This window comes from Polypterus senegalus, chromosome 6 (genome assembly GCF_016835505.1).
Source record: "Polypterus senegalus isolate Bchr_013 chromosome 6, ASM1683550v1, whole genome shotgun sequence".
NCBI lineage: Eukaryota > Metazoa > Chordata > Cladistia > Polypteriformes > Polypteridae > Polypterus > Polypterus senegalus.
Genome location: NC_053159.1, coordinates 76,088,026 through 76,110,649, shown reverse-complemented (window position 1 = coordinate 76,110,649; position 22,624 = coordinate 76,088,026). Strand labels below are relative to the sequence as shown.

The window sequence follows — 22,624 nt, the reverse complement described above, 5'->3', positions numbered from 1 at the left end:
AGAATTACTCTCTTTACTATTTTATTTTTGTCTTGCCTGGTTTTGACTTCTTGCCCTGATTTTTGACTTTGATTCTTGCCTTTCATCTGGGTTTTGGTCGCTTGTTTTACATTTTGTTTTGCTTTGCATGCATCTCCTGGTTTGTCTCAAAAAACAGATTTCTGTTTCCTCCTAAGCTGGGACAATGACATTTTTATAGACACGGCTGAATTAAAATACACTTATACAAACAGTGAAACATCAAATTGTTATAGTTCACCAATTCCTTTCAGTTTTTGTAAAATTTTACATGAATGATACTATATATCATATTTCGTACACAAATGTTTGAGAATGCTCATTCAAATTTTTAGTGTATAAACAATCTACTTCTAATCTGCACATTTTAAATACAATATGCTGCATCTTTCATAAATACATCAATGTGCCTTGTTCATCCCTATATACTCCTGATGACTTTACACATGAATTTCCTATCTTAAAAAACATCGCTCTCTAGAATCTACAGACTTCATTTATCTGTAAAGGAACATTTAAATCAGTGGAGACTGTGTATTCACACAAGCCACACTTCATACTGTGTTATAATCTTGTAAGTACTGAAAAGTAACTTGATGGTATGCACAGCTAATTGCACTATATAAAGTACACACTGACTGATTGAAGTTAGAAGCTGGTGAAAACACCATCACAGAGAAGGCTTATTTGTGCATCAGGCTAGCAGAGGAAATGTTTAACTGCTGTGGGTAAGGCTTCAAAGTGAATGTTTAAATCATTAGTAGTTAAGGTTAATTAAAATTAATCAGTTAAAACTATTAAAAGATATACAATACCAATAATCTTATAAGTAACAGTATGATACAAACCATTATTTACTAGTGATATCTTCTTGGTCGTTGACTTTCTAGTACCAGAGACCAGCTTCAGGTAGGTTCAAGCGTTCCCACCCTAAAAAAATAAAAAATAATAAAAAACTAAGTATGTTTAGGTTAAAACATTGAAAATGTACTTTCCTTTGTAGGTAAACTACATTTTATAAATTACTGGAAATCATATATATAAAATTAAATACAGTTTAGCCTGTTAATGTTAAAGCAGAGTGAATTGACTATTGTTTTCAGAAACTTTCCATTCCAAGAGTATATATTACAATGCAGCATTCCTGTCAAAGCATTAGCCCATGTCCAGATCCTGTGTGAGAGGCCATCTGTGTGAAATTTCCACCTGGACCATGTCCTGGATTAAAGACATGCCTTCTCCAAAGGAAAAAAACATACTTGTGAATGGAAAAGAAAGTCATTTATACTTGGATTATGATAAAAAAAATAAATAATATTTCTACTATAAAATACGATTAGATTAACTCTTTGATTCTTCTGGGTAATTAATCTGTTACTTCATTGTATCTGTGTGTTTCTGTTTTTTTCATTCTAAACAGAAAAAAGTTAAGTTACTTTTTTCAAAACAAAAAAAATCCTTAAGGGCTTAATTTATTAAAGAAGGCTATACTGGTCACATTTTAACTTTAAAAGGAATAAACATCAAAAAATGTTGTTCTTAGCTGCTTATGTAACAGTTAGCACAATATAATATTCCTGTTCTTACTGGCTTGGCCACCAAATCAAAAGGCGCACATTAGATTTTTACCAAACACAACATAATAGATCTAAATCAACAATGTTCATTTAAATGAAAGAACAAAAAAAAATGAAAATATGAACCTGCATACTATTTTTGCTGAATAAATTTGTTAATATTTAAGAATACAAAAAAAAGCTTAAACCCACTATACCATAATTTTATTTCTTTACTAAGAAAATACAAATAAATGCTATCTGCTGAAAAACTATAAGCAATTCAATTATTGCATCTTAATAAACTTGAAAAAAAACACAATGTATTTTTGTAAGTCATAAAATTTAACTTAAAAAATAATAAAACACTACTGATTAAATTTGATTATGCTGCCCTCTATTGGAGATACTGTATATAGTACAACACGTGAAATAGTGCAGCTTACATTACTAAAAACATATTGTTTTGTATTGTTATGTATAGATTTATTTTTGATTAAAAATCACAATATACTCCCATGTTCTAAGCAGATAATTATTTTATTTTGAACTAAAAGTGCTTAGAAATTATTAATACTGATGCAGCACAAACAGAACACAATAATGTTTCTATTAAATATGATGGAATATTAGGAGACTAACCAAAGAAAGTAATATTAATGGCAGCACATTCATATCTGCATTTAATAAACTTTTATGTGCATAACACATTTCTCATGAAACCAGACAATAGTGGCACAGATTTAGAAATTTAATTTTGATAAGATCTAAATTGTATCTATTATAATTATACAAAATTATTTAAAAAGTGTTATATCCTTATAAAAACATGTAGGAATTAATATAAGAAATTTAAATGGAAAAGTGTATATATGGAATATTCATGTTTTCCTCCATCTTATCTGGTATTATCCCACAGGACAAACAGTGCTGGATTAAGAGACAATGCAAATTTGCTAGATGTGGGAGCCAACAACAAAGCTACAGGGTTAAGAGTCAGCTCAGCACAACATAAAAAAGAACAAAATAATGTTGCATGGATTCAAACCATCGTTTGAATTCAAATCACTGAACCATAACTGGCGCAATGCAAATTAGATATTGCAAGAATTATAGTTAACTGTCTGAGGGGCACTAAAAATCTGCAAAAGGAACAGATTGTACTCTTTGGTTATTTTGCATACTGTAAAAATAAATTTTCCCCAATTTGTTAATCCATAATGTAAATATTGTTTTATTTATTATACTTATGTATTTATTTATTTTTTTAATTATCCTTGTTTTACCGCAGTCTTTATTACGTAAGTGGCTTAAACAATGACCTTAAAATTGAACGAGTTTAAGCTAGTAGCAGGTTTACAAAGGCAAAGGATTTGTTATTCTTACTTACATCATTCATATTTTTGGAATTTTAGAGGCTCCATGTTATTTGATCATAGACTGTTTGGAATTCCAAAGCACCTTTGCCAAATCCATATTAGTATTTTAAATGCACTGGCTCGATTGACCCAAAGGCACTTCCTCTCTGTTGCTGGAAACACTGTTTACAGCATTTTCACTGTGAAAGTAAACCATACACACACCTGTTAACTGCTTTAAAAGTGGTCATATATCACAAGCAACATATTACAGCAAAAAATTCATTTGTAACCATTGTAGAGGGATGGGATCACATAACAGCAACTGACTTGCACTACAAAGCTGTATATTTCGTGAATTATAAAGCAGAATTCTACATCCATCCAGTCGTGTTTCAACCCCTCTCTTCTTAAACAGCATTTTGTCAAAATAAATGGACCATTCTGGTAATTGGGCTTTCTCTATGCTGCATGCAGGCAAATTTGAATTTGGCTTACTTTCATTAAATTTGTGTTTTTGTTGCATAACATAACATTCTCAAACCCACTTCAACCAAGCCATAGTCATGGAGTTAATGATGTGGAATTTTTTGGCACATGGCATGAAACAGCCCCGGAGAGAACACCAGTTCTTGGTCTATTCAAGCGCACAAACACACGTACACACATGCACACTCATAAAGGACCACTTTAGGGTGAATAATTAACATACATGTTGCAAAGAATCACAAGGACGTGAGAAGAATGTGCAAATGCTACGTAGACAATTGGACAATGCATTTAAACAAACAACGCTGGATACTTAAAACAGCAGCTCTAATCACTGTGTTGCCTCTATTTATAAAATAATTTCCCATAAAGCCTTTCCCAACTGGTCTTCATGTTCAGAGTTCACTCACACAATAATCCTTGGCTAAACTGAAAAAGGTCTGTAACCTTAGCAGCTAACATCACTGCTCCTACAGGAATGAATAAGTTACTGCACAGAAGATTAAGTTTCATTGTGATCAATGGATTACTTATGAGTAATAGAGAAAAAGGCCATAAGACCCTAAAATTCAGCCCTGATCATGACAGTGGGATGCTTGTGGCACAGAATCATGAAAGAGTAAGTGCAGGAGTGTGAAAGAGTGAATGTGTTTACATGCAGAGAAACCATATTTCTAAAGTGGCATGTAAACCCTTACTCTCATTACACCAGAATGTGTTAGACCAGGTTAACACACATAGTTTTCTCCACAAGTAACTTATTTGGCCATATAAACCCTTAACCAGGTTACAGTTTAGGATTTGTAGAGAAGTAGGTGCAAAAAGTGCTTGGTGCTTTTAGCTGTCCAAAAACAAAGAACAAATGCTGATTCTCCTTAAATAAATACTCCAGTAAAACAGTGTTCACATGTGTTAGTTTAAATTATCATTAAATAAAGTCAATGAATAATCCAAAATACCAAGGGATAAAATCAAAAGTCAGAATCATCTTTAAAATGATTTATTTCACTTTCTCACTTGTCTCCCTCTGCTCATTCTTCTTTCAGGTCTGCTCATCGGGGGCCAAGACCCAGCCCAAAGCAGTCCACCAAGTCCCATCCCAGCCATCATCCCTCCATATCCACTCAGGACACGCTGAGCCATATTCTATCTTTCCAATGCTTTGGAGTCTACTTGAGCCCTAAGAGCCTCTCCTTGACTCCCAACCCAGTCACTATCTCTCCGCGTCCTCCAGGACGCACTGAGCTAATTTCAGTCTTCCTTATGCCTATCTCAGGGTCTGCAGGATCCCTATGAGCCCCACAGTCAATCCACATTTCCCTACTATAAAGCTTCAGCATTGCAGTCAACCCCTAGAGCAGCTTAGAAAAACCATAGCATCTATCAGACTAGCCCCACCAACTAGAAAAAGGCTAGCAGCCCCAAGGACAAAGATATTTCAGATTTTTCTGGAAAAAAATAGTGTTAAGCATATGTTAGAATATATTAAATTAAGACAATTGTATTTTGCTATAAATATAGTTTTTTAAACAAAGCATTTTGAACAACAGTGCAATGCCCCACCAGCCTCTTATGCACATACAACAATTTTAAAGCCATTGGATATTCAAAACAACTGACCTTTTATATGTGAATATAAATGAAGAAAAAAATGCTAGTTTTCTATCAGCTCTATAATGCATTATTTATTTACTCTTTTTAAACACAAACTCAATACAGGATTAGAAAAAATAAACAATACACAAAATAAATGTACTATCTGAACAACACCTCATCTCTTCAGATTTTCCAGATTAGTATACACAGTACACAGAATTACTAGGAGAAGATATTCATGGATATGAAAAGCATAAAAAAAGATGCAAAAGCATAAAATAAGGAGGAAAAGAAATAAAAGCAGGATTTTTTTTTCTTTTTTGTTAATTTTACAAGGGTTTTAGTACAAGTCTCTGACAATTGCAGAAATGATTGAAGTCAATATCACATCATACCATTTAGGACTATAAATTTTCACTTTCAGCTTGGACTCTGGATTGTTCCCAGTTATTGATGTAGTTCTGCACCTATTAAGATGAGGCCCTAGTAGAAATTTCTCGCTTCAGTTACTCAGATTTACTAGTGAACTGCCATCCCTAAAAAAGTATTATTCTTTGTTTGTCTGGATGGTACATAGTGACAGTTGCTCTGTATCTTAAATAGCAGTGCTATGTTCAGAGGTCCTACTGGATTGTCAGGGTTCTCACACTATTATAGGAGTTAGTGAGCCACACAACTCTGCCAAGTGATGCAATTTTGATTGCTTGTACTTTTAATCTCTTTCAGCCAGCTCCCAAATTTTTCCCAGAAAGTGAAGATGGGGATGTACATGAGAAGGAAACTAAAATCCCATGGATTTGGCTCAGGCAACACAACCACTGTCATCTTTAACTTGAACTTGAGAAAAAGTAAACTTTAATGTAACTAAAATTTGATGGACCTTCATGTAAAGAATAATATATATGTTGGACAACTCTCATGTAAAACTAAGTTAAAATCCAATTAAAAATGATGCATCAATGAGATGAATCAAGCATGTAAGTTACCAAAAGGTCATTATTTATCTGTCTACACTGTATATACAGTGGAACATCGGTTCACAACCATAATTCATTCCAAAACTCTGGTCGTAAACCGAGTTGGTCGTGAACTGAAGCAATTTCCCCCATAGGATTGTATGTAAATACAATTAATCCGTTCCAGACCGTACGAACTGTATGTAAATAGATTTTTTTTAAGATTTTTAAGCACAAATATAGTTATTATACGATAGAATGCACATCTAATAGTAAACTAAATGTAAAAACATTGAATAACACAGAGAAAACCTTGAACAACAGAGGAAACTAACATTGCAAGAGTTTGCGCAATAGCCTTATGATCCGATCGCTGTAAACACTTTTTTTAAATTAGTTTTAAGCACAAGGGGGTAAAAAAATTAACATTTGAACAAATCCGAAATTTATTTAAAAACCAACCACAAGCAACCAAAAAAGTAACATTGCAGGAGTTCACGCTAATAGCCTTACAACCCGATCGCTGTACAGTAAACACTTTTTTTAAAATGAGTTTTAAGCACAGGGAAAAAAGGAACATTTGAAATATCTGTAATTTAATAAACCACCAAGAAAAGTAACATTGCAACAAATCACACTACGAACCACTCCATGTAAACACTTTTTTTTTAATCAGTTTTAAGCACAGGGAAAAAAACAACCATTTGAAAAAAGAGAAAAGTAACATTGTAACAATTCACGCTATGAACTGAAAAATTAACTTTTGAAAAATCCGTAATACAAAAACCATAAACCACCAAGAAAGCTAACCTTGCACGAGTCGAGTTCTGGCATGAAGTGAGGAGGAACTGGGTGGAAAGGAGGTTACAGTTTTGAGGGAGAGTCTGGCTCTGCGATGGAGGGATGTTTTCCTTCAGGTGTTTTCTCTCTTGTGATTTCTTGGGTTTCTGGTGTTTTTAGCTGTTTAGCTGGTGGATCAGACTTAGTGAAATGGCGGTCTTATGTGACTTGCTTTTTCCTACGCATTAACATTTTTCGGAAATGTAAGACGACATTGTCGTTCATCATGTTTATCACTCTGTTCGTAACCGCTTTGTCAGGATGGATAGTTTTGCAGTAGATCGCCAGGAATCTTCCTGGCTTTCTCGTATAACATTGCCTCACTTACGCTATCCCCTGCAAGTTGCTTCTCGTTCAGCCACACTAGCAACAGTTTTTCCACCTCTTCCAGCACTTCAGGCCTCTGCCTGGTTAACACTAGAATTACCAGAGCCTACGAAAAAACTCGTAATTCCGTCCCACCTTAAACTGCTTCTTAAATCCCTTCACACCTCTCCGCCAGCACCCTTTGTCTTCTAAATGCGCTGATAAAGAGAAGCTAGGACCAGCCAGCTATTCCATCCCCCCACCAATTTAGAACGTGCACGAACTTCTCTCAGCTCATGCCTTGATTGAGTATCTGGGAGTGAAGTGGAGTTTTAGAGTGGAAATAATAAATCGTTGTTTGGAACACATGCATTTCATGTCTGTTTCGTTTCTACAGTAATCTGTGTCAACACATTGTTAAAACAGAAACGTTTTTTATATTCTAGTAGTAGATGACAAAATGTAGGCATAAACTATATAGTGTATGAAGCCTGAAGTTCAAATAGCAAAGAAACATTTTCACAAGAATAACACAATTGTGTTACTCTATCAGTCTGGCAAAGGTTATAAAGCCATTTCTAAAGCTTTGGGACTCCAGCGAACCACAGTGAGAACCATTATCCACAAATGGCAAAAACATGGAACAGTGGTGAACCTTCCCAGGAGTGGCCGGCCGACCAAAATTACCCCAAGAACGCAGAGACGACTCATCCGAGAGGTCACAAAACACCCCAGGACAACGTCTAAAGAACTGCAGGCCTCACTTGCCTCAATTAAGGTCAATGTTCACGACTCCACCATAAGAAAGAGACTGGGCAAAAACGGCCTGCATGGCAGATTTCCAAGACGCAAACCACTGTTAAGCAAAAAGAACATTAGGGCTCGTCTCAATTTTGCTAAGAAACATCTCAATGATTGTCAAGACTTTTGGGAAAATACCTTGTGGACTGATGAGACAAAAGTTGAACTTTTTGGAAGGCAAATGTCCCGTTACATCTGGTGTAAAAGGAACACAGCATTTCAGAAAAAGAACATCATACCAACAGTAAAATATGGTGGTGGTAGTGTGATGGTCTGGGGTTGTTTTGCTGCTTCAAGACCTGGAAGGCTTGCTGTGATAGATGGAACCATGAATTCTACTGTCTACCAAAAAATCCTGAAGGAGAATGTCCGGCCATCTGTTCGTCAACTCAAGCTGAAGCGATCTTGGGTGCTGCAACAGGACAATGACCCAAAACACACCAGCAAATCCACCTCTGAATGGCTGAAGAAAAACAAAATGAAGACTTTGGAGTGGCCTAGTCAAAGTCCTGACCTGAATCCAATTGAGATGCTATGGCATGACCTTAAAAAGGCGGTTCATGCTAGAAAACCCTCAAATAAAGCTGAATTACAACAATTCTGCAAAGATGAGTGGGCCAAAATTCCTCCAGAGCGCTGTAAAAGACTCATTGCAAGTTATCGCAAACGCTTGATTGCAGTTATTGCTGCTAAGGGTGGCCCAAGGTTATTAGGTTCAGGGGGCAATTACTTTTTCACACAGGGCCATGTAGGTTTGGATTTTTTTTTCTCCCTAAATAATAAAACCATCATTTAAAAACTGCATTTTGTGTTTACTTGTGTTATATTTGACTAATGGTTAAATGTGTTTGATGATCAGAAATATTTTGTGTGACAAACATGCAAAAGAATAAGAAATCAGGAAGGGGGCAAATAGTTTTTCACACCACTGTATTGTATTTGCATATAATCTACATTTAAACAAGGTATTAAAATCCATCCATACATATACACATACATACATACATACATACATAGTGTACATATATACACACACACACACATATATATACTATGGGGTGCCAAACAGGCAAATACATTGATTTTCTGAATATATAAACTCATTCCCGAATATATAAAGTCAAAACTTGAATACATAAAGTCAGCGTCGGTATATATAAAAGTCAAAACTTGAATATGTAAAGTCAGCGCTGGAATATATAAAGTCAGTGTCAGAATATATAAAGTCAGTGTCAGAATATATAAAGTCAGCGCTACAATATATAAAGTCAGTGTCGGTATATATAAAGTCAAACTTGTTTCTGAATATATAAAGTCAAAGTCAAAATATATTGATTGAAACGACTCTGAACTGAAGTTAGTTAACAAAAACATATTCAGAAAAATAAATTAAAAAAACACTGTTCAGTTAATGTTTTGAAAATGATGCATGTGCCCTGCCCAGGATTGGTTCCTGCCTTGCGCCCACTGTTGGCTCCAGCAGACCCTCGTGACCCTGTGGTCGGATTCAACGGGTTGGGAAATGGATGGATATTTCAGTGCTGACTTTGTATATTCCGACGCTGAATTTATATATTGAAGTTTTGACTTTATATATTCCAGCGCTTACTTTATATATTCCGACGCTGACTTTATATATTGTAGCGCTTACTTTATATATTCCGAAATATTCCAACGCCGTCTTTATATACTCAGGTTTTGACTTTATATATTTGGGAATGACTCTATATATTCAAGTTTTGACTTTATATATTCAGAAACAAGTTTTGATTTTATATATACCGACGCTGACTTTATATAATCAAGTTTTGACTTTATATATTCGGGAATGACTTTATATATACAAGTTTTGACGTTATATAGTTAGATTTAGTCATCATTGCATAACTTTTTCTTTACCATAGAAATTTAAAGACTAAATTCAACTTCCATTCCTACCAAAGATATTTCTGGGGACTAAATAGAATCTACTTATATCCAAATTCGAGCTATTGAGCTGTCGCCTGCCTGCCTGCCTGAATAAGTCACCCTCGCTTCGTTTTTCTGTGTTAACCTCATATTTTTTCATACTTCTTCTCAAACCAAGGGGGTGCGAGGGTAAAATGAATCAGGAAGCGCTGATCAATGTAATCAGTGTACCAGGAAATCATGCATTAACAGAAGTTCCCCTTTGCTTGTAATTGAAAGTGTCATTAAATGCATTATTTTTTAACGCGTTATTAAGCACATGCATCGAAGCTTCACAGCTGTGCTTGTGCTAAGAAAAGGAAACATTTTAAAAATAACGTAACACGATTGTCAATGTAACCTTTTGTAAATAGTGCCTGGAGGATTCAATGTGGAGAAACTCTACAGACAGCATGCGTATTAACTTGTGGATTTTTCTGTGAGTATTTGGTAGCAGCGTCACAAAGTCACTTCTGTAAGACTGCGTTAGCTGCGGAGCTCAGCTCAGAGCGAAATGAGGTGAATGGGAGGGGAGATGATGACGTGACTCCCCCACCCGCTTAACTGTCAATCCCCCACAAACACAGTCTCTCGGAATTTGCATAAGCACAGCCCTTTACCTGCAATTTTAACTTAGTTACAAAGTGATCAAAACTCTCGTTTATATCCTGCGTCCTCTCATTAAACTTGTATCCCACATTACCCGTGGGTATGACAAACGCCAGCGGCAGCGTGTCTATGAACTTAATTTAAACTTTAGGTTTACACCGTGCTTTGTTTCCGAAGTAGCAGCACTCATGAATATGGTTGTATATGTCACTCGCTTATTATTGTTTCGCCGCCTTCTCAATTATATAATGCATGTTTTCTTCAGCACTTTTTGGAACTCTTCCTGGTTTTCTACGTACTGCGTTAACAGTCAGTTCATGTGATTACGTGGGAGGTGTGATGATGTCGCACGAAACTCCGCCCCCCACGGCTTTCGAGCTCAAATCCATTACAGTATGACACCTGCCCAACTTTTGTAAGGAAACTGTAAGGAATGAGCCTGCCAAATTTCAGCCTTCTACCTATACAGGAAGTTGGAGAATGAGTGAGTGAGTGAGTGAGGGCTTTGCCTTTTATTAGTATAGATGAATTCACCTATTTACTTATTTTTACTAGCTTTAAGTTTTACTCTGCTGGCCATACTCTGTTTCTCAGGGATGGGGGTTGATTTGTTTTCGATCCTACTTTTGTAAAAACAAACTTTCAATCACAACTGTATGTGTGATGACATGACAGAAATCTCCAATTGAACAATAAAGTCAGTACCCCCTCAAGCACTCCAATCAGAGCCTCTAAGAAGGCCACATGCTTTAACACTAGAATTACCAAAGCTTATGAAAAAACTTGTAAATCCGGCCCACCTTAAATCCACTCACACGTCCCCAATCAGCGTCTTTTGTCTTGTAAATATGTCGATAAGCCAAAGCAGCCTGCTAAACCACCCCCCTATATAAATGTTTCTTATATAAAGACCATCACAAAACAGGAGTTTGTACAATACTTTGGCGAGCTCTGTAAGCCATGCTGTTTCTTTAAAAGGACAGGTGTGGGGCAGACTGACTGGTAGGATGACGCCAGACCTCGTCCTGCATCGAAACTGTGCCATCTTTCGCCTTCACGCCTAGTGCAGCTGCATTGTTCTTATATGTGAGTGGACGTTTCTTGTGGGGAGGGCTTCTGTTCTCTTTCTCCGATCTGAGTTCACCTCTGTTATAGCTCGTCTTGATTTGAAAACCACAGTGTCAGATTGGGGCGAGCGTGAAAGCGACAGAGAATAAAACTTAATAAAAAAAATTCTAACCTTTACAACTACCATACATTTATACCAGCTGTTACAGACTCAAATCAAATGTATGTTTTTATTGTATAATAGTAACAATAAGAGCAGCTCACTACTCAAAACGTTTATTTTGGGACACATGAAGACTCGAACCTGCGACCTTTTGAATAGGAGTCAGCAGTTCTTACCGCGGTACTATCAAAGAATTCATGACAACAAGCCACACTAACCAGTTTTTTTTTTTTCTTCGGTTATAGTCTTTAATAAAAGTGCACTTGTTCTGTTATACTTGCACCTTCTGTGAAAGTGCTTATTTGATATTTGGACTACAGTCTTCACACAGTATACACTGCATGTCAAAATGTTGTCATTAGTACTAAAACAGTGTCACGCATGCACGAGTAGGAGGCCGCGGATGGACCTTAAAACACATTGAAAGACGTTCGCCGGCGGGGAATGGTGGGGTACTAACCTTTCTCCTTTGTTTTCCAGAAGCAAAGACGCTCCGCCATAAGGCACTGTACTGCAGTACGTCCACTTCCGCCCTTCCTCCGCCATCTTCCCTGACGTCAGCAGTCCTGTCATCCCTCACGCCTCCTTCCCAGCATTCCTCCACTTCCGGCTCCTCTCATATAAAATGGCCGCTAGGCGTCGCGCAGATGAATGTTTTTGTTTTCTCTGTTTGACCCGTTTTTTTTATTGTCTGTGGATTGTAGACAATATACAGGGCCGGAAAAACCCCAAACCTTTTTCTGTTTCGCTCTGAATTCTTTACAACAGGAAAAAAGTTTGTCTTTTAGGTATGTGTTCAACATTTCTTGCATTTCCTGTCATCCTACACTTGCATAGATCTTTTTTAGACATGGAACACATGTGAAATGCATGTGTTCCAAATAACGATATATTTTTTAGCCTATACAGCTCTAGGTACCTGACTCCTAGATAAATAAGGCTTCAACTGGGAGAGGTTTTGCTATTTCTGCAGCGGTGGGGGGGATGGTATAGCAGGCTGCTTGAGCTTATCGACACATTTACAAAACAAAAGACACTGACGGTGGGCCGGATTTACGAGTTTTTCCGTAAACTTTGGTAATTCTAGCATTAAACAACACTTTTTTTTTTTTTTAATGCTTTGCTTCCTGTAATAGTTTGGTGATTATTATAGACAGTTTCACGCTGAACACAAATAAACTTTCAGGTTGATTGTACAGCATATTAATTTGGAGAATCATTGCATTTGCTCAATTGAGCTAAAAGTGTTTTTCTGCCTCTTTTTGTTTGTACTCACCATCTGTTACTTTTCGTTTCAGTGTTTAACTGTAGTCAGCAGGCATTGATGGATTCCACTAGACATGATTCCACTTTTTCATCATTGCAATGTCTTGGTGAAATCTTTTATCAACTTCATCAGTGACAGCACGAAAGTTAGTAAAGTGGAAGTCCAAGTGTGAATGTAGAAAATGACTCTTTGGTGACATGTTGGACTTCATGGTTTTGTATGTCTGAAGAATGGATGTAGTTTGGAACTCTGTAGTCACCAAGACAACTCTCAATAATATCTTTGAATGCTGTCCATGCCTCACTAGCAGATCTTCAAACTGCTCCTCATTAATGATGTGTCTGTTTTGTGGACCAAAGGAAGTACCTTCCTTAATTTTGCCATTGTTACTTGTGGAAACATCTGTCTCAAAAATCTAAATCCTTCACCTTCCTTATTCATTACTTTGACAAAGATTTTCACCAATCCATGTTGTATATGCTATATCTGGGATGCATTCCTAGTAGCAGTGTCATTACTTTTTGACTAGCACAGATGTTCCAGTTGTAGTAGTTGTATTGTATATGTATACTTTTACTATGAGAGGAACTTAACAAAAACAGGAGCTTGCAATAAAAGAGTACATAATAGTAAAATAGTTTTTTGTGATCAACAGGCAAAAATCCATAAGATACACCCAAAAGTGTTCAGGAAGAAAAATATTCATTGTCCAGTGTAATTTTTAGTTTTCTAAGTCAGCAGTTTTCTTGTCTGCAATTCAAGCTTAAATTGAGATGACCATTTTTGCCCACCAGAACAGCAGCTATTGATGGCTACCCTAAAACCTGCTTAAGTGCATTGTTAAGAAAGATAGACAGACTGACAACACCTGATTAATTTAAGATTGCCCCACACATGTCTGTCTTGTCTACCTCTGACTTCATATCACCTCCAGGTTTATTTAACCTTGTATTGGGTCAGCTTATACAGCAGAACTAAACTGGTAGTCTTAGTTAAGGGCTAAAATAAACCTGGGAAATACTTTATGGGCTCAAGCATAAATGGTCATGCTGACATAATGCAGGGTACTTTGGAGTTTAGCAAATAGAGAAAACCAAAGGAGAACACAAAACGTCTGAATTTTAAATTTAATAACCATGGAAATTGTGCTTTCCAAGTGCAAACTAGATGATTAGCTGATAAGCAGGCAGCAGTCAAAGAACGTTAAATCTGGAAAACCAGATAGGAAAACACAATTAAACAAAGCAGAAATCAAATTTCCAGAACTAACTAGCCAAAGTAAAGAAAACTCCAATGCACAGGAAGGAAACAAATTATCCAGCAGTGGCATGGTGATGAAATGCAATAATAGATAAAAATAAATAAAAATACCTATAACAATACATTCAAATATAAGGTAACATGATTCAGGAAGAGACCACATGTGTTCAAGCAAGCAAGCAAGATGTCCAGTAAAAGAGGATGGGAGGTGGTTCTATGGAAGGTTGGTTGCATTTTGGTGGAAATGTAAAGAAGACTGGCACAATACTACATGACTTTCAGTCAGGGAGCATGTCAGGCTTAACAACTGCAGTTGCTGGATATCATTGTTATAAGTTTCAAGGCTGCTCTTGCGCTTTTCTGTTCTTTTTGTTATAGAACTGAATAGTCTCTTAAGTTTGTCTGTGGGCATTGTATCCTTTGTGCTTCCAACTGAGCACTCATTTGATGTAAAATCTTGCACACACAGCAGCCCACCACTACAACTTTGTCATGACTAGCTCCAGAGCAATATGATCAAGTAGCCAGGAGTGTCACACTACACTACTGGCAGTCACAGCCATATGCCACAATTATCCAAAACCCACTAAAGATTATATAAATAAAGGCTATGACTAAAAATGACTAGGAAATTCTGTAAAGTACCAGGTACTGTTGATATAAGGCAACCCTTGTAATAAGTAAACCCTGGGGTTTTGTTTTGACTATTATTTTGATACATTGTACTTAGTTATGTTTCCCCTCCCTTGTCATCATTACTTTGTTATTATTACTGTGCATCTTACCATCCTTAGAAGCAAACTCTGAACCTTGACTGACACTAAGGAGCCATGTTTATAATGGTTTATTGGCAGCTTATTAGTCAATTATAAAGAAGTGTGGTGGTGCACATTCAGTGTGTTCTGCAATATACTGGCACTCCAGTCACAGATGGTTTCAGCTCTGCGCACAATTCAAAAGCTGTAAAATTTCAAGTAGGTTTAATTGATAGATGAATGTTCTTGGATGAGGCACTTGTAAAGACTGTTTTTCCATTAGGCAACATCTTTCAACATAGAAATCATGGTGCCAACTCAGAGTTAAGACACAAAAAGAACTATACGAAAAAAAAATTGATATTAATTTCGTATGGTGCATACCAACTTTTTACACTAAAACTCAATTTCAGGCAATATAAAGTTTTTTTCCCCCCACAATTTTGAATAGGAAACATTTCATTATGAACCTCTCAATAAAAGAAAATCCTATTCACTTCACTTCAATTCAGCAAAAATCCCAAAGTCCCAGAGGTGAAATTCTATTACAACACTGCATTAATTCACCAAGCCCTGATAGAATGAATCATACTATATAAATTTTTAATGATTTCTAAAAGCTTGAATGTGCTCTTTTCATCTCCCCACTCTCCCTTTCACTATCAGGCATATAACTTGACCCTAGCCAAGGACAGTGATCTTAATAAAGCTGCTTCAGTGATTTAAAATATCGGAAGCATACATTCTCTTTAATGAAGTGTTTTATTTGGAGTCATGTTCAGACATAAATTTTTAGTACATTCTACTCAGCAGACATGAAGAGAAAATCCAATAAATACCAAATATAATGGTGATGGTTTGTTATGGCTTGGTTTTTTATGACATATAGCTGCTTCAGCTCCTGAATGTAAAATGTTTTCTTCCTAAAACCATGAATTCCATTAAGGTTTATACTGATACCCAGATATAATCAGTCTGAACAGCTGACTAATAATACTTTGTGTTGACTCTTCTACACAAATTATTTTCCCAGGGAAAATTATGTCAAAAGTGTTTAAAGTCTTAAGAAGTAGATGTACATTGAGGTTACCAGTCATTAATTATAATAAGCCATTTTTTTAAATTAATATATTATTATTTTAGGTAGCACAATAATATATCCATTTAACGCTCAGCTCCCTTTGACATTACAGCAAATTAATCATTTTGCCTTTTATTAATTTTTTTTAAAGGGATGTTATGATGCAGCAATGCAAAATAGTGAAAAGGCTCCAAGGCCTCAAAAATGGAGCAAAACCAGACCAGGACCTCTATCAATGTGCCTTGAAACAGGGCTTGCCCTTGGTTACCTTTAAACAGAAGGACCTACAAGTCCTGCACACTACAGGGCTTCCAGTGATGCTATTTTTGTAACAGTGTGAAAACGAATGCAGCTATATTTCCTTTTCTCTCCTCTAGAGAGGAAAGAAAGGTAAATAATCTAAGCACACATTCTACCATCTGGATTGTTTTTCAAGTTGTAATTTTTTTTTTTTTCCCCAAAAAGTGTTTTTGTCTGTTTAGGCAATTTAGGATAAATCTCTCAACTGAAATCCTCCACCTGCGTCCTTGACCCAATACCAACCAGGTTTTTCAAAGAAATATCAGGCGTTCTAATTGACAATATTCTGGACATAGTAAATTCGTCATTAGATACGGGGGTCTTTCCAGACTGTCTTAAGACTGCTGTAGTTAAACCCCTTCTTAAGAAACATAATCTTGACCCCTCTGCCTTTGAAAATTTTAGACCCATTTCTAACCTGCCCTTCTTAAGTAAAATTTTAGAGAAGGCAGTCATTATGCAGTTAAATGACCACCTCAATAAACATACTATTCTTGATACTTTTCAGTCAGGCTTCAGAACAAATCACAGTACAGAAACTGCACTTGTTAAAGTAGTAAATGACTTGCGGGTAAATGCAGACAGAGGCCATTTATCTGTTCTCATCCTCTTAGATCTGAGTGCTGCATTTGACACCATTGATCATAATATTCTTAGAAATCGCCTTAGTCAATGGGTGGGCCTCTCTGGCAGTGTCTTAAATTGGTTTGAATCCTACCTGGCAGGGAGAAAATTCTTTGTGAGTTGTGGTAATCAAATCTCAAAGACACATGATATCCGATATGGTGTTCCACAAGGCTCTATCCTGGGTCCGCTGTTATTCTCAATCTACATGCTTCCGTTAGGTCAGATTATCTCAGGTTACAATGTGAGCTACCACAGCTATGCTGATGACACACAGCTGTACTTATCTATAGCACCTGATGACTCCGACTCTTTCGATACACTAACACAATGTCTTACTGGTATTTCTGAATGGATGAATAGTAATTTTCTCAAACTAAATAAAGAGAAAACTGAAATTTTGGTAATTGGCAATAATGGATTCAGCGAGGTTATCAGAAATAAACTTAATGCACTAGGATTAAAAGTTAAGGCGGAAGTAAAAAATTTAGGGGTAACCGTTGACTGTAATCTGAATTTTAAATCGCATATTCATCAGACCACTAGGACAGCATTTTTTCATTTAAGAAACATAGCTAAAGTTAGACCTCTTATATCATTGAAAGATGCTGAGAAATTAATTCACGCTTTTGTTTTCAGTAGACTAGATTACTGTAACGCACTCCTCTCAGGACTACCCAAAAAAGACATAAATCATTTGCAACGAGTGCAGAATGCAGCTGCTAGAATCCTAACTGGGAAAAGAAAATCCGAACACATTTCTCCAGTTTTGATGTCACTACACTGGTTGCCTGTGTCATTCAGGATTGACTTTAAAATACTGCTTATGGTTTATAAAGCCTTAAATAATCGCGGTCCATCTTATATATCGGAATGCCTGACACGTTATATTCCAAATCGTAACCTTAGATCTTCAAATGAGTGTCTCCTTATAATTCCAAAAGCTAAACTTAAAAGAAGTGGTGAGGGCCTTCTGCTGCTATGCACCTAAAATCTGGAATAGCCTGCCGATAGGAATTAGCCAGGCAAATACAGTGGAGCAATTTAAAACACTGCTGAAAACACACTACTTTAACATGGCCTTTTATAACTTCAATTTAACTTAATCCTGATACTCTGTATGTTCAATTCTTCATAATAACTATTCATGGTGGCTCCAAAATCCGTACTGACCCCTACTCTCTCTTCTGTTTCTTTTTCCGGTTTCTTTGTGGTGGCGGCCTGCGCCACCACCACCTACTCAAAGCATCATGATGCTCCAACAATGATGGACTGAAAGCCAGAAGTCTACGTGACCATCATCATCAGGTCCTTCCATGAAAATATGATGATTTATGTTAGGTAGAATGCCCAGAGGGGACTGGGCGGTCTCTTGGTCTGGAACCCCTACAGATTTTATTTTTTTCTCCAGCTTTTGGAGTTTTTTTTTGTTTTTTCTGTCCACCCTGGCCATCGGACCTTACTCTTATTCTATGTTAATTAATGTTGACTTATGTTTATTTTTATTGTGTCTTCTATTTTTCTATTCATTTTGTAAAGCACTTTGAGCTACATTTTTTTGTATGAATATGTGCTATATAAATAAATGTTGATTGATTGATTGATTGAAATGGAAAAATCACTGGTACTCTATCGAAAAGGACATACAAGCTTCATGTTTAATATCTGTACTGATCTGTTCCATGACTTGTTTTTGGAGCTTTCCATCTGTAAGATATCATTTGCGCTTTTTCAGGTTTAGCATGCTGTGCTATACTTCAAGGTTAGGAACAAGATGATCTTAAATTTCCTATTCAGAGATAATAAATTGGTCAAATGATCAAAATTTACTAACAAAAAACTGAAAAAAAAAAAAACAAAAAGCACATATGCATTGTGATTCCTTTTTAGTTACTGTTTACCAATAGTCCAGGAAGCCTGACTCTACACTCAACAGGCCTACACAGGATCAAAAACGGGGCACAGACTTTTAACAGTTCAAAAAAGCACTCTGGGGTGAGAAAACGAAAAACCTCTGGCTTCACCTTTAGAAATGAAGAATTTGTTTTAAAAAAATCAAAATTGAAAAAAAAAGTCACAAAGGGAATGTCTGAACAATTGATCCAATGCACGTCAATCCGAGATTAAAAGATAAAAACCTAAAAAAAACAGAAGAAAAAAAAGGTCCACAACCCAGAATTAATACAATACAATATGCTACTCACAGATCTGCAATCCTCAACAGTCAATGAAGCTCTGTTGGGACCATCTGCACAAACAATACAAAAGATGGATAGTGGCCCCACTTCTTAGGGTTCACAAAAAAAAACCTGAAGTATGACATTCAGACAACTTAAATACTCAATTCTGATGCATTACAGCCAAGGTTTTCCATTTACCCTGACCTGTATTTATTTTCTGTTTTATGGGTGTTTTTGTTATGTTCTAATGGTTATTTTAAACATTTTTACAATATTTGCGGTTTCTGTTTCTTGTTTTTGTTTATAATTTGTTAATGAAGTATTGCTTCTTTAATTATACTGCCATTCCATGTGCATTGTGGGTACATCACCAGGACATGGAGCCACCCACTCATCTCACACCTGGTGGATCCTCTTTCTACCATTTTATCCTCTGTCAGAAGCAAGCAGCAGAAGTGATAAACCGGGTTTGGATTAAGAGTCTGTGCCTTTCCTGTAATTGGATTTCTGATTTTGAATTGCATATTGGGACTTGTTGGCTTGGATTGCCATTTTCAGACACATCATTTTGCCTTTTTTCATTACTTATTGGGGTTTACCCCTATTTTTGCCTGTTTAGACCCAAACATCCCCAATATTCGGGCCATTTTGGACAACAAACCAACCCCAGGGGATTCACCCAATAATGAGATGCAAGGGATCAAAGTTACTTCTTTTTACAAGCCTTCAAAAATAGGGATGAGGTAATATAGGTATCTGGAGGGTTTTATGCTGTTTCAAAATTCTTGATCATGAATATGATAATTTTGAAATGTAATTCTTTACCTAGCCCTATAAAAGCTACTCTCTATTTCAAGGTCAGTGATAATGAATATGATATTTTTGGGGGTAACTAGGTTGGTGCAAAGGTAGCAATCTTGGGGCTTGCCCTTTTAGGGCAAGTCTCCTCTGGGCAGGGCATTGAAGCTCCTGGACTGCTTTATGGTCTTTTTGGAAACCTTATACACTTTCATCATGATTTTGACTCCTCTTAACAACAAATAAATAAACATGAAATCATAAATAAAGGTAAGTGAAATTACATAAGAACTACATTAAAATTATAATCAATAAACAACAGATCAGATGGAAAATACAATTAAAGGCCAGGGAATAAACCTTGACTGAAACATAACAAGGGCAAATGCATAAATATACAGGTACACCTGAATATGAATTAGATCACATAGTTTGTCTTTACAGCTCCATCCATCCATCCATCCTCTTCCGCTTATCCGAGGTCGGGTCGCGGGGGTAGCAGCTTAAGCAGAGAGGCCCAGACTTCCCTCTCCCCGCCACTTCTTCCAGCTCTTCGGGAGAATCCCAAAGGCGTTCCCAGGCCAGCCGGGAGACATAGTCCCTCCAGCGTGTCCTGGGTCTTCCCCGGGGCCTCCTCCCGGTTGGACGTGCCCGGAACACCTCACCAGGGAGGCGTCCAGGAGGCATCCTAATCAGATGCCCGAGCCACCTCATCTGACTCCTCTCGATGCGGAGGAGCAGCGGCTCTACTCTGAGCCCCTCCCGGATGACTGAGCTTCTCACCCTATCTTTAAGGGAAAGCCCAGACACCCTGCGGAGGAAACTCATTTCAGCCGCTTGTATTCGCGATCTCGTTCTTTCGGTCACTACCCATAGCTCATGACCATAGGTGAGGGTAGGAGCGTAGATCGACTGGTAAATTGAGAGCTTTGCCTTACGGCTCAGCTCCTTTTTCACCACGACAGACCGATGCAGAGCCGCATCACTGCGGATGCCGCACCGATCCGCCTGGCGATCTCACGCTCCATTCTTCCCTCACTCGTGAACAAGACCCCGAGATACTTGAACTCCTCCACTTGGGGCAGGATCTCTCCCCAAACTCTGAGAGGGCACTCCACCCTTTTCCGGCTGAGGACCATGCTCTCGGATTTGGGAGGTGCTGATTCTCATCCCAGCCGCTTCACACTCAGCTGCGAACCGATCCAGAGAGCTGAAGATCACGGCCTGATGAAGCAAACAGGACAACATCATCTGCAAAAGCAGTGACCCAATCCTGAGTCCACCAAACCGGACCCCTTCAACACCCTGGCTGCGCCTAGAAATTCTGTCCATAAAAGTTATGAACAGAATGGTGACAAAGGGCAGCCCTGGCGGAGTCCAACTCTCACTGGAAGCGGGCTCGACTTACTGCGGCAATGCGGACCAAGCTCTGACACGGTTGAACAGCTCTTATCAGGGGTCGGTACCCCATACTCCCGAGCACCCCCACAGGATTCCCGAGGGACACGGTGAATGCCTTTTCCAAGTCCACAAAACACATGTAGACCGGTGGGCAAACTCCCATGCACCCTCCAGGACTCTGCTAAGGGTGAAGAGCTGGTCCACTGTTCAGCGACCAGGACGAAAACCACACTGTTCCTCCTGAATCCGAGGTTCAATATCCGACGGACCCTCCTCTCCAGAACCCCGAATAGACTTTTCCAGGGAGGCTGAGGAGTGTGATCCTCTATAGTTGGAACACACCCTCCGGTCCCCTTTTAAAGAGGGGACCACCACCCGGTCTGCCAATCCAGAGGCACTGTCCCGATGTCCATGCGATGTTGCAGAGGCGTGTCAACCAAGACAGTCCTACAACATCCAGAGCCTTAAGGAACTCGGCGTATCTCATCCACCCCGGGGCCCTGCCACCAAGGAGTTTTTGACCACCTCGGTGACTTCAGTCCCAGAGATGGGAGAGCCCACCTCAGAGTCCCCAGGCTCTGCTTCCTCATTGGAAGGCATGTTAGTGGGATTGAGGAGGTCTTGAAGTACTCCCCCATAACGCCCCGAAGTCGAGGTCAGCAGCGCACCATCCCCACCATATACGGTGTTGACACTGCACTGCTTCCCCTCCTGAGACGCGGACGGTGGACCAGAATCTCCTCGAAGCCGTCGAAAGTCGTTCTCCATGGCCTCTCCAAACTCCTCCCATGCCCGAGTTTTGCCTCAGCAACAACGAAGCAGCGTTCGCTTGGCCTGCGGTACCTATCAGCTGCCTCCAGAGACCCACAGGACAAAAAGTCCTATAGGACTCCTTCTTCAGCTTGACGGCATCCCTCACGCCGGTGTCCACCAACGGGTTCGGGATTGCCGCCACGACAGGCACCGACCACCTTGCGGCCACAGCTCCGGTCAGCCCCTCAACAATAGAGGCACGGAACATGGCCCATTGGACTCAATGTCCCCACCTCCCTCGGGGCGTGGTTGAAGTTCTGCCGGAGGTGGGAGTTGAAGCTACTTCTGACAGGGGACTCTGCCAGCCGTTCCCAGCAGACCCTCACAACACGTTTGGGCCTACCAGGTCTGACCGGCATCTTCCCCCACCATCGAAGCCAACTCACCACCAGGTGGTGATCAGTTGACAGCTCGCCCCTCTCTTCACCCGAGTGTCCA

General features: G+C 38.4%; 1 protein-coding gene across 8 annotated transcripts in view; it reads right to left on the bottom strand.

The window, feature by feature from the left end:
* The window catches only part of LOC120531189 (poly(rC)-binding protein 3), a 393,138-nt gene that overhangs the window by 232,172 nt on the left and 138,342 nt on the right, over positions 1 to 22,624 (bottom strand). For all 8 annotated transcript variants that reach the window (XR_005634070.1, XM_039756359.1, XM_039756360.1 and 5 more), the window contains exon 2: positions 867 to 948. The gene's annotated coding sequence lies outside the window, so the exon portion shown is untranslated. The remainder of the gene's footprint in view (positions 1 to 866; positions 949 to 22,624) is intronic.